Source organism: Salmo salar, chromosome ssa15 (assembly GCF_905237065.1).
Source record: "Salmo salar chromosome ssa15, Ssal_v3.1, whole genome shotgun sequence".
NCBI lineage: Eukaryota > Metazoa > Chordata > Actinopteri > Salmoniformes > Salmonidae > Salmo > Salmo salar.
Genome location: NC_059456.1, coordinates 87799140 through 87810873, shown reverse-complemented (window position 1 = coordinate 87810873; position 11734 = coordinate 87799140).

Here is an 11734-nt window from a genome sequence, read left to right as displayed (position 1 = left end):
GAAGACTCCTCTAAATGGATAAAATGTACCTGAAATATTGGATCTTATTTTATTGGATATAGTTCTTAGTTTATTTTCATCACACGGTATCTCGCTGAAGAAATAAGAAATAGAAAAATAGATACAGTACTTGAAAACATCAATATCTTAAAACAGATTATTAGATGGAGTACAGTCGTGGCCAAAAGTTTTGAGAATGACACAAATATTAATTTTCACAAAGTTTGCTGCTTCAGTGTCTTTAGATATTTTTGTCAGATGTTACTATGGAATACTGAAGTATAATTACAAGCATTTCATAAGTGTCAAAGGCTTTTATTGACAATTACATGAAGTTGATGCAACGAGTCAATATTTGCAGTGTTGACCCTTCTTTTTCATGACCTCTGCAATCCATCCTGGCATGCTGTCAATTAACTTCTGGGCCACATCCTGACTGATGGCAGCCCATTCTTGCATACTCAATGCTTGGAGTTTGTCAGAATTTGTGGGTTTTTGTTTGTCCACCCACCTCTTGAGGACTGTCCACAAGTTCTCAATGGGATTAAGGTCTGGGGAGTTTCCTGGCCATGGACCCAAAATATCGATGTTTTGTTCCCCGAGCCACTTAGTTATCACGTTTGCCTTATGGCAAGGTGCTCCATCATGCTGGAAAAGGCATTGTTTGTCACCAAACTGTTCCTGGATGGTTGGGAGAAGTTGCTCTCGGAGGATGTGTTGGTACCATTCTTTATTCATGGCTGTGTTCTTAGCCAAAATTGTGAGTGAGCCCACTCCCTTGGCTGAGAAGCAACCCTACACATGAATGGTCTCAGGATGCTTTACTGTTGGCATGACACAGGACTGATGGTAGCGCTCACCGTGTCTTCTCCGGACAAGCTTTTTTCCGGATGCCCCAAACAATCGGAAAGGGGATTCATCAGAGAAAATGACTTTACCCCAGTCCTCAGCAGTCCAATCCCTGTACCTTTTGCAGAATATCAGTCTGTCCCTGATGTTTTTCCTGGAGAGAAGTGGCTTCTTTGCTGCCCTTCTTGACACCAGGCCATCCTCCAAAAGTCTTCGCCTCACTGTGCGTGCAGATGCACACACACCTGCCTGCTGCCATTCCTGAGCAAGCTCTGTACTGGTGGTGCCCCGATCCTGCAGCTGAATCAACTTTAGGAGACGGTCCTGGCGCTTGCTGGACTTTCTTGGGCGCCCTGAAGCCTTCTTCACAACAATTTAACCGCTCTCCTTGAAGTTCTTGATGATCCGATAAATGGTTGATTTAGGTGCAATCTTACTGGCATCAATATCCTTGCCTGTGAAGCCCTTTTTGTGCAAAGCAATGATGACGGCACGTGTTTCCTTGCAGGTAACCATGGTTGACAGAGGAAGAACCATGATTCCAAGCACCACCCTCCTTTTGAAGCTTCCAGTGTGTTATTCGAACTCAATCAGCATGACAGAGTGATCTCCAGCCTTGTCCTCGTTAACACTCACACCTGTGTTAACGAGAGAATCACTGACATGATGTCAGCTGGTCCTTTTGTGGCAGGGCTGAAATGCAGTGGAAATGTTTTTGGGGGATTCAGTTCATTTGCATGGCAAAGAGGGACTTTGCAATTAATTGCAATTCATCTGATCACTCTTCATAACATTCTGGAGTATATGCAAATTGCCATCATACAAACTGAGGCAGCAGACTTTGTGAAAATTCATATTTGTGTCATTCTCAAAACATTTGGCCATGACTGTACATGCTGTTTCTTGTCTTGCTGACAATAGTGTCATCCATTGCCTTGAACAGGGAGGAACTCATGGAAGCCATGGTAAGAATATCCCATATAATAGATTATCAAGGAGAACTGCTGCAATTCATTATTTACTAAACAGCCTGGTCTGAGCTTTAGCCAACTCCTCTCTGTTCGTTTGTTGTCATGCCAAACATGTACCTACTAATACTGTTAATGTTAGTATGTCTGCCAGTGCCATATCTCCTTAGGTCTATTTAAGGATCTATGGCTACCTGCACATCCCACTGAACAATAGTATGAGCCAAGTTGATCAGACTTAGGAAATGACATTGGCACTGAGGTAACCACCAAAAACCACACTTCGTAGCATGTTCTCTCTTCTCTTGTGCTTTAGGCTGTCCTTCAGCTTGGCAGTCTTTGGACCCTTCCAGAAGGCAACTAACTTAGCCATCTCAGCAACACTTAATAAGGCCACATTGGCATTGATGAAACAACCTTTGAGGACTCCTTCAATGACAAATCCCTCAAATATCAAGTCATGGGTGGGTCACTTTATTTATTCTCTTCCGGATTCATTGTTAGATAATCTTGACTTGGTGTGAGGCAAAAATATGCCCACACAATCAGCTAAGGGTAAAAACAAAGCCTTGCCATAAATGTTTTAGATTTACAACTATTTTTGACTGCTATATTTAACTAATGCCCATTTCCACAGGTTCTACTTTGTGTACGATAATGCTGACCTACTGCATCTGTAGCTACACCCCAGATTTGGGCCTGGCAAAAACATGTGCGGCTGTCACGTCCTGACCAGTAAAGGGGTTATTTGTTATATTAGTTTGGTCAGGACGTGGCAGGGGGTATTTGTTTAGAGTGTTTCGGGGTTTGTTGGGCTATGTGTTTTGTAGAGGGGTGTTTGATTAGAGTGTTCCGGGGTTTTGGTTTATGTTCTATGTTAGTATATATTCTATGTTCTAGTCTTTCTAGTTCTATGTTTAGTTTATTGATTTGGCCTTCAATTGGAGGTAGCTGTTCCTCGTTGCCTCTGATTGAAGGTCCTATGTATAGGGGTGTTTTGGTAATGGGAATTGTGGGTAGTTATTTCCTGTTTAGTGTATGTAGCACCTGACGGGACTGTTTAGTGGCATTCGTTCGTTTTTGTATACCTGTTTCTTTAGTTTTTTTCTTCTTTTATAATAAATAAGAAGATGAGTATACATTTTCCCGCTGCACCTTGGTCTACTTCATACGACGGCCGTTACAGAACTACCCACCACAAACGGACCAAGCAGCGGGGTAAGGAGCTGGAGAGGAATTATGACGCAGCGAGAGTCGCTCTACAGTCCGGAGTCGACGCAGCGAGAGTCGCTCTACAGTCCGGAGTCGACGCAGCGAGAGTCGCTCTACAGTCCGGAGTCGACGCAGCGAGAGTCGCTCTACAGTCCGGAGTCGACGCAGCGAGAGTCGCTCTACAGTCCGGAGTCGACGCAGCGAGAGTCGCTCTACAGTCCGGAGTCGACGCAGCGAGAGTCGCTCTACAGTCCGGAGTCGACGCAGCGAGAGTCGCTCTACAGTCCGGAGTCGACGCAGCGAGAGTCGCTCTACAGTCCGGAGTCGACGCAGCGAGAGTCGCTCTACAGTCCGGAGTCGACGCAGCGAGAGTCGCTCTACAGTCCGGAGTCGACGCAGCGAGAGTTACCCTTCAGCCTGAGGTCTCCAGCGACGCGCATCAGCCTGAGATCTCCAGCGACGCGCATCAGCCTGAGGTCTCCAGCGACGCGCTATAGCCCAGAGACTTTGGGAAGGGTAACAATTAACAAATATTTAGCGGGGGTGGACAGGTTAGGTTGGGGAGTAAGGCCGGAGCCTGAGCCACCTCCATAGTAGGTGGGTTGGGGGGGGGGGGGGGGTGTAGCACAAGAACCGTCGGTGACCACCCTCCCTTCCCTCCCTTTAGTTGGGATTATTTTTTTGGGGGGGGGTTATTTTTGTGTGAGGTGCATCCGGGGTCTGCACCTTTGGGGGGGGGGTACTGTCCTGACCAGTAAAGGGGTTATTTTTTATATTACTTTGGTCAGGACGTGGCAGGGGGTATTTGTTTAGAGTGTTTCGGGGTTTGTTGGGCTATGTGTTTTGTTGAGGGGTGTTTGATTAGAGTGTTCCAGGTTTAAGTTCTATGTTAGCATATTTCTATGTTCTAGTCTATGTTTAGTTTATTGATTTGGCCTTCAATTGGAGGTAGCTGTTCCTCGTTGCCTCTGATTGAAGGTCCTATGTATAGGGGTGTTTTGGTAATGGAATTGTGGGTAGTTATTTCCTCTTTAGTGTATGTAGCAACCCGATGGGACTGTTTAGTGTCATTTGTTTTTGTATACGTGTTTCTTTTGGTTTTTCCTTCTTTTATAATAAATAACAAGATGAGTATACATTTTCCCGCTGCACCTTGGTCTACTTCATACAACGGCCGCTACAGCGGCCCTGCGGTCTGCGTTTAGGTACTGAAGTAAGATGTCACACCTGAATTTCTGGGAGGTGTTGTTTCTGTGAAGAGCAGACATCAAAATCGTGTTTCATAACAATGATCTTGTCCAGTGCCCTTCGACAGACCAGGTGAGAGTCAGAGTGCTCCATAGGCGTACAACTGTCACTGCAGTTTGGATGTGTGAAAGAAGGCTTTTCAGATCTCAACTGAAGTGACATGACATGAGTCTGATGTAGACGATCTGCTGTATATGCATCTGAACGTGATATCACCTGTATTTTCACCTGTCTGAAACAATCCTCTGTCATTAGGGGGAGTCAGGCATTGTGCATTTTGACAAAGACAAGTAGTCGACAGAGGGGAAGTCTTCTGGCCGTGAACTGATTGTAGCAGCCCATGAGATTGGTCATGTCCTTGGCCTGGGTCACTCTCAGCACCACAAGGCTCTAATGGGACCCGTTTACCCTGGTTACCGTGCCAACATCAAACTATATCCTGATGGCATCTCAGCTCTCTGTGTTTAGGGCTGGTTGATTATTTATTTTATTTGGTTAATACAGATTATATGATCAATATCTGATAAGACATCAAATAATTCCGTAGTAAGACTTTGATTTCCTGTGGATGTTGTATGTACAGTTGAAGTCAGAAGTTTACGTACCTTAGCCAAATACATTTAAACTCAGTTTTTCACAATTCCTGACATTCAATCCTAGTAAAAATTCTCTGTCTTCGGTCAGTTAGGATCACCACTTTATTTTAAGAATGTGAAATGTCAGTATAATAGTAGAGTGATTTTATTTCAGCTTTTAATTCTTTCATCACATTCCCAGTGGGTCAGAAGTTTACATACACTCAATTAGTATTTGGTAGCATTGCCTTTAAATTGTTTAACTTGGGTCAAATGTTTTGGGTAGCCTTCCACAAGCTTCCCACAATAAATTGGGTGAATTTTGGCCCATTCCTCCTGACAAAGCTGGTGTAACTGAGTCAGGTTTGTAGGCCTCCTTGCTCGCACACAATTTTTCAGTTCTGCCCACAAATTTTCTATAGGATTGAGGTCAGGCATTCTGATGGCCACTCCAATACCTTGACTTTGTTGTCCTTAAGCCATTTTGCCACAACTTTGGAACTATGCTTGGGGTCCTTGTCCAGTTGGAAGACCCATTTGCGACCAAGCTTTCACTTCCTGACTGATGTCTTGAGATGTTGCTTCAATATATCCACATAATTTTCCATCCTCATGATGCCATCTATTTTGTGAAGTGCACCAGTCCCTCCTGCAGCAAAGCACCCCTACAACATGATGCTGCCACCCCCGTGCTTCACGGTTGGGATGGTGTTCTTTGGCTTGCAAGCCTACCCTTTTTCCTCCAAACATAATGATGGTCATTATGGCCAAACAGGTCTATTTCTGTTTCATCAGACCAGAAGACGTTTCTCCAAAAAGTACGATCTTTGTCCCCATGTGCAGTTGCAAACCGTAGTCTGGCTTTTTTATGGCGGTTTTGGAGCAGTGGCTTCTTCCTTGCTGAACGGCCTTTCAGGTTATGTCGATATGGGACTGATTTTACTGTGGATATAGATACTTTTGTACCTGTTTCCTCCAGCATCTTCACATGGTCCTTTTCTGTTCTGGGATTGATTTGCACTTTTCGCACCAAAGTACGTTCATCTCTAGGAGACAGAACACATCTCCTTCCTGAGCGGTATGACGGCTGCGTGGTCCCATGGTGTTTATACTTGCGTACCATTGTTTGTAGAGATGAACATGGTGCCTTAAGGCGTTTGGAAATTGCTCCCAAGGATGAACCAGATTTGTGGGGGTCTACAATTGTTTTTCTGAGGTCTTGGCTGATTTCTTTTGATTTTCCCATGATGTCAAGCAAAGATGCACTGAGTTTGAAGGTAGGCATTGAAATACATCCACAGGTACACCTCCAATTGACTCAAATTATGTCAATTAGCCTATCAGAAGCTTCTAAAGCCATGACATACTTTTCTGGAATTTTCCAAGCTGTTTAAAGGCACAGTCAACTTAGTGTATGTAAACTTCTGACCCACTGAAATTGTGATACAGTGAAATAAACTGTCTGTAAACAATTGTTCGAAAAATTACTTGTCATGCACAAAGTAGATGTCCTAACCGACTAGCCAAAACTATTGTTTGTTAACAAGAAATTTGTGGAGTGGTTGAAAAACAAGTGTTAATGACTCCAACGTAAGTATGTAAACTTCCGACTTAAACTGTAGATGATAAAAACCGTTTCAAGACGTTATGCGTTTGAACCTTTTCCTTTTCTGTTCTCCTTTAGGGAAGCCAGCCAATCGTCCCACAGTATCCAGAAAGCCAAATCATCCAATTCTAGAGGCAGGTCCTCCACATTCTTACAAGGGTACCATGGAGGCAATTATGTTAGGTCGGTACCGTAAAGATTTTATCACCAATGTCTGTCCTACAAAACACAATGTAAACTCTATGTGAAACTGCAAAATAGCACAGCGCTTTCCTTTGGATATACAGTATTTACAGGTGTTTGTCTGATATTTATCCACCTCCCAGGTCTTTTTTGCAAGACAGATCTTCAGCGGTTAGTATGTGTGGACAGTGTCTGACACTACTGGGTACAACACACCCATCCTGATCTCTGTGCTGTGGAAGGATCTACCAGGGAGCCTCAATGCAGCTGTTTACTCTTAGAGGACCAACAAGTCCTACTTCCTTAAAGGTATACCTTTTTGCCCTGACTCACACTATTTCTAGCCTAGTCCCAAATCAGTTTGTGCTGTCTTGCCAACTTCGTTGTCATTACCAAACATTGTTCTACCTATACATAGGAGTCGGCAAAACATACAGATCTTGGACCAGGCTACACTGTCCCTGTTTAATTTCTGGAATTTCTCTCAGAATTGTAGTTTTCATGTGTCACTGTCATGTTCTTTACTCAGGAGACAAAGTGTGGTGATATACAAGATTGAAACTCGACATTGGCTTTCCCAAACACTTGGCCAGCATTCCTTCTAATGTCAATTCAGCCTTGTACTTTAACTGGAATAACAAAGTGATATTATTCAAGGTAAGGAGCAAATAAACAAACAAACAATGTTTTGGGGATAATATGTGAACATGTAATATACCCACTAATCTAAACCATTTAAGAATGAGTGGGATGTAGCGACCAGATAATAGTTAACTTTTATTCTATTCCTTAGAGTTCTCAGTATTGGCAGTGGGCTGAAGCTGGGGAAACGGACTCCAGCACGCATCCCAAAACGATCTCACATCTCTTCTCTGGGGTATCCTACAACCCGAATGCTGCCTTCACATGGACAAAGAGCCATCTATAAGTTTTCAAAGGTAACTAGTACTGGCGCATCAACAATAACCAAGTTGTGGATAACAGCTACCCTCTCAGAACTTGTGAAAAATGGTTACAATGTGATCTATAGGCTGTTAGAGGTCAGTGGTGTTTCATTTGTACAGTAAGACATCAACCTCCAGAACCAGACTGTCACTGTAATGACGCTATAGCCTAGCCAGTATATCACCTAACCCTATGAGGTGAAATCTACAGTGAGGGAAAAAAGTATTTGATCCCCTGCTGATTTTGTACGTTTGCCCACTGACAAAGAAATGATCAGCCTATAATTTTAATGGTAGGTTTATTTGAACAGTGAGAGACAGAATAACAATTAAAAAATCCAGAAAAACGCATGTCAAAAATGTTATAAATTGATTTGCATTTTAATGAGGGAAATAAGTATTTGACCCCCTCTCAATCAGAAAGATTTCTGGCTCCCAGGTGTCTTTTATACAGGTAACGAGCTGAGATTAGGAGCACACTCTTAAAGGGAGTACTCCTAATCTCAGTTTGTTACCTGTATAAAAAAACACCTGTCCACAGAAGCAATCAATCAATCAGATTCCAAACTCTCCACCATGGCCAAGACCAAAGAGCTCTCCAAGGATGTCAGGGACAAGATTGTAGACCTACACAAGGCTGGAATGGACTACAAGACCATTGCCAAGCAGCTTTCGGCCTGGGGCTCCATGCAAGATCTCACCTCGTGGAGTTGCAATGATCATGAGAACGGTGAGGCATCAGCCCAAAACTACACAGGAGGATCTTGTCAATGATCTCAAGGCAGCTGGGACCATAATCACCAAGAAAACAATTGGTAACACACTACGCCGTGAAGGACTGAAATCCTGCAGTGCCCGCAAGGTCCCCCTGTACAAGAAAGCACATATACATGCCCGTCTGAAGTTTGCCAATGAACGTCTGAATGATTCAAAGGACAACTGGTGAAAGTGTTGTGGTCAGATGAGACCAAAATGGAGCTCTTTGGCATCAACTCAACTCACTGTGTTTGGAGGAGGAGGAATGCTGCCTATGACCCCAAGAACACCATCCCCACCGTCAAACATGGAGGTGGAAACATTTTGCTTTGGGGGTGTTTTTCTGCTAAGGGGACAGGACAACTTCACCGCATCAAAGGGACGATGGACAGGTCCCGTGTGGCTCAGTTGGTAGAGCGTGGTGTTTGCAATGCCAGGGTTGTGGGTTCGATTCCCACGGGGGACCAGTACAGAGAAAACATTTATGAAATGTATGCATTCACTACTGTAAGTCGCTCTGGATAAGAGCGTCTGCTAAATGACTAAAATGTCATGTACCGTCAAATCTTGGGTGAGAACCTCCTTTCCTCAGCCAGGGCATTGAAAATGGGTCGTGGATGGGTATTCCAGCATGACAATGACCCAAAACACACGGCCAAGGCAACAAAAGTAGTGGCTCAAGAAGAAGAACATTAAGGTCCTGGAGTGGCCTAGCCAGTCTCCAGACCTTAATCCCATAGAAAATCTGTGGAGGGAGCTGAAGGTTCGAGTTGCCAAACGTCAGCCTCGAAACCATAATGACTTGGAGAAGATCTGCAAAGAGGAGTGGGACAAAATCCCTCCTGAGATGTGTGCAAACCTGGTGGCCAACTACACGAAACGTCTGACCTCTGTGATTGCCAACAAGGGTTTTGCCACCAAGTACTAAGTCATGTTTTGCAGAGGGGTCAAATACTTATTTCCCTCATTAAAATTTAAATGCAAATCAATTTATAACATTTTTGACATGCGTTTTTCTGGATTTTTTTGTTGTTATTCTGTCTCTCACTGTTCAAATGAACCTACCATTAAAATTATAGACTGATCATTTCTTTGTCAGTTGGCAAACGTACAAAATCAGCAGGGGATCAAATACTTTTTCCCCTCACTGTAGTAACATTTAAGGATGTTTATTTATTTTGACAATAGAACGACAAAAATGTTTTATATACTATATCTCTTGTGCATGGCATATACAATGTACCTAAATCCCCCACATTATATTTCACCCTCTTGTACACTGTGCATAAAACTGTGTTGGATTCTGGGTAAACTTTGAGCATTGCTATACTAGATACATGATAGATCAGAAGTATGGTATCTGAGGGATGGTAGAGAATGGTTTTTACATCAGAAGTTAATGGTTATCTGTAGGAGTTAGATGGCTTGGGGAATGTTTTTAGGGGAGCCGGGTGGAGATCTTAGAACCTAACAATTAACAATGTCACTGAGGGAGAGAGGGTGATGTAAACTCTGCAAAAAAAGAAACTTCCTCTCACTGTCAACTGCATTTATTTTCAGCAAACTTAACATGTGTAAATATTTGTTGAACATAACAAGATTCAACAACTGAGACATAAACTGAACAAGTTCCACAGACATGTGACTAACAGAAATGGAATAATGTGTCCCTGAACAAAGGGGGGGTCAAAATCAAAAGTAACAGTCAGTATCTGGTGTGGCCACCAGCTGCATTAAGTAAAGCGGTGCATCTCCTCCTCATGGACTGCGCCAGATTTGCCAGTTATTTCTGTGAAATGTTACCCCACTCTTCCACCAAGGCCCCTGCAAGTTCCCGGACATTTCTGGGGGGAATGGCCCTAGCCCTCACCCTCTGATCCAACAGGTCCCAGACGTGCTCAATGGGATTGAGATCCGGGCTCTTTGCTGGCCATGGCAAAACACTGACATTCCTGTCTTGCAGGAAATCATGCACAGAACGAGCAGTATGGCTGTTGGCATTGTCAGGGTCATGTCAGGATGAGCCTGGAGGGTCATGTCAGGATGAGCCTGCAGGAAGGGTACCACATGAGGGAGGAGGATCTCTTCCCTGTAACGCACAGATTGCCTGCAATGACAACAAGCTCAGTCTGATGATGCTGTGACACACTTCCCCAGACCATGACGGACCCTCCACCTCCGAATTGATCCCGCTCCAGAGTACAGGCCTCGGTGTAATGCTCATTCCTTCAATGATTAACACGAATCCGACCATCACCCCTGATGAGACAAAACCGTGACTCGTCAGTGAAGAGCCCTTTTTGCCAGTCCTGTCTGGTCCAGCGACGGTGGGTTTGTGCCCATAGGCAACGTTGTTGCCGGTGATGTCTGGTGAGGACCTGCCTTACAACAGGCCTACAAGCCCTCAGTCCAGCCTCTCTCAGCCTATTGCGGACAGTCTGAGCACTGATGGAGGGATTGTGCGTTCCTGGTGTAACTCGGGCAGTTGTTGTTGCCATCCTGTACCTGTCCCGCAAGTGTGATGTTCGGATGTACCAATCCTGTGTAGGTGTTGTTACACGTGTTCTGCCACTGTGAGGACGATCAGCTGTCCGTCCTGTCTCCCTGTAGCACTGTCTTAGGCGTGTCACAGTATGGACATTGCAATTTATTGCCCATGCCACATCTGCAGTCCTCATGCCTCCTTGCAGCATGCCTAAGGCACATTCACGCAGATGAGCAGGGACCCTGGGCATCTTTCTTTTGGGGTTTTTCAGAGTCAGTAGAAATGCCTCTTTAGTGTCCTAAGTTTTCATGACATTGACCTTAATTGCCTACCGTCTGTAAGCTGTTAGTGTCTTAACGACCGTTCCACAGGTGGTTCTTCATTAATTAATTATGGTTCAATGAACAAGCATGGGAAACAGTGTTTAAACCCTTTACAATGACGATCTGTGAAGTTATTTAGATTTCTACGAATTATCTTTGAAAGACAGGGTCCTGAAAAAGGGACGTTTCTTTTTTTGATGAGTTTATAACGTTTACATTGTCAGGATATGTTATTGTTAGGCATCAGGGATCCTCTGGGAGGAGAAGAGACACAGTCTGGTATCAATAACCATGACGGCCTTGAGTTGGGAAGTGAGAGCTTTGGGGTAGAGGTGAGGTTAGATGAAATGAAGAAGAATAGATATCACTAAGCTTCTGTCTAGCAACAGAGATGCGTTGGCTGTTCAGTTGTGGAGTAGGAGACTCAGCCTAGGAGACAGGTTTAAATATTAGTACTTGTGTGAAATGTTTTTTTGTCTGAATTACAGCTGTAACGACCCTTTGGGATGAATTAAACTTGGTTAAGCTTCTCTAGTGTCCGTCAGTTATTTACTCAAAATTGGAACCTAACAACTGTAACAATGG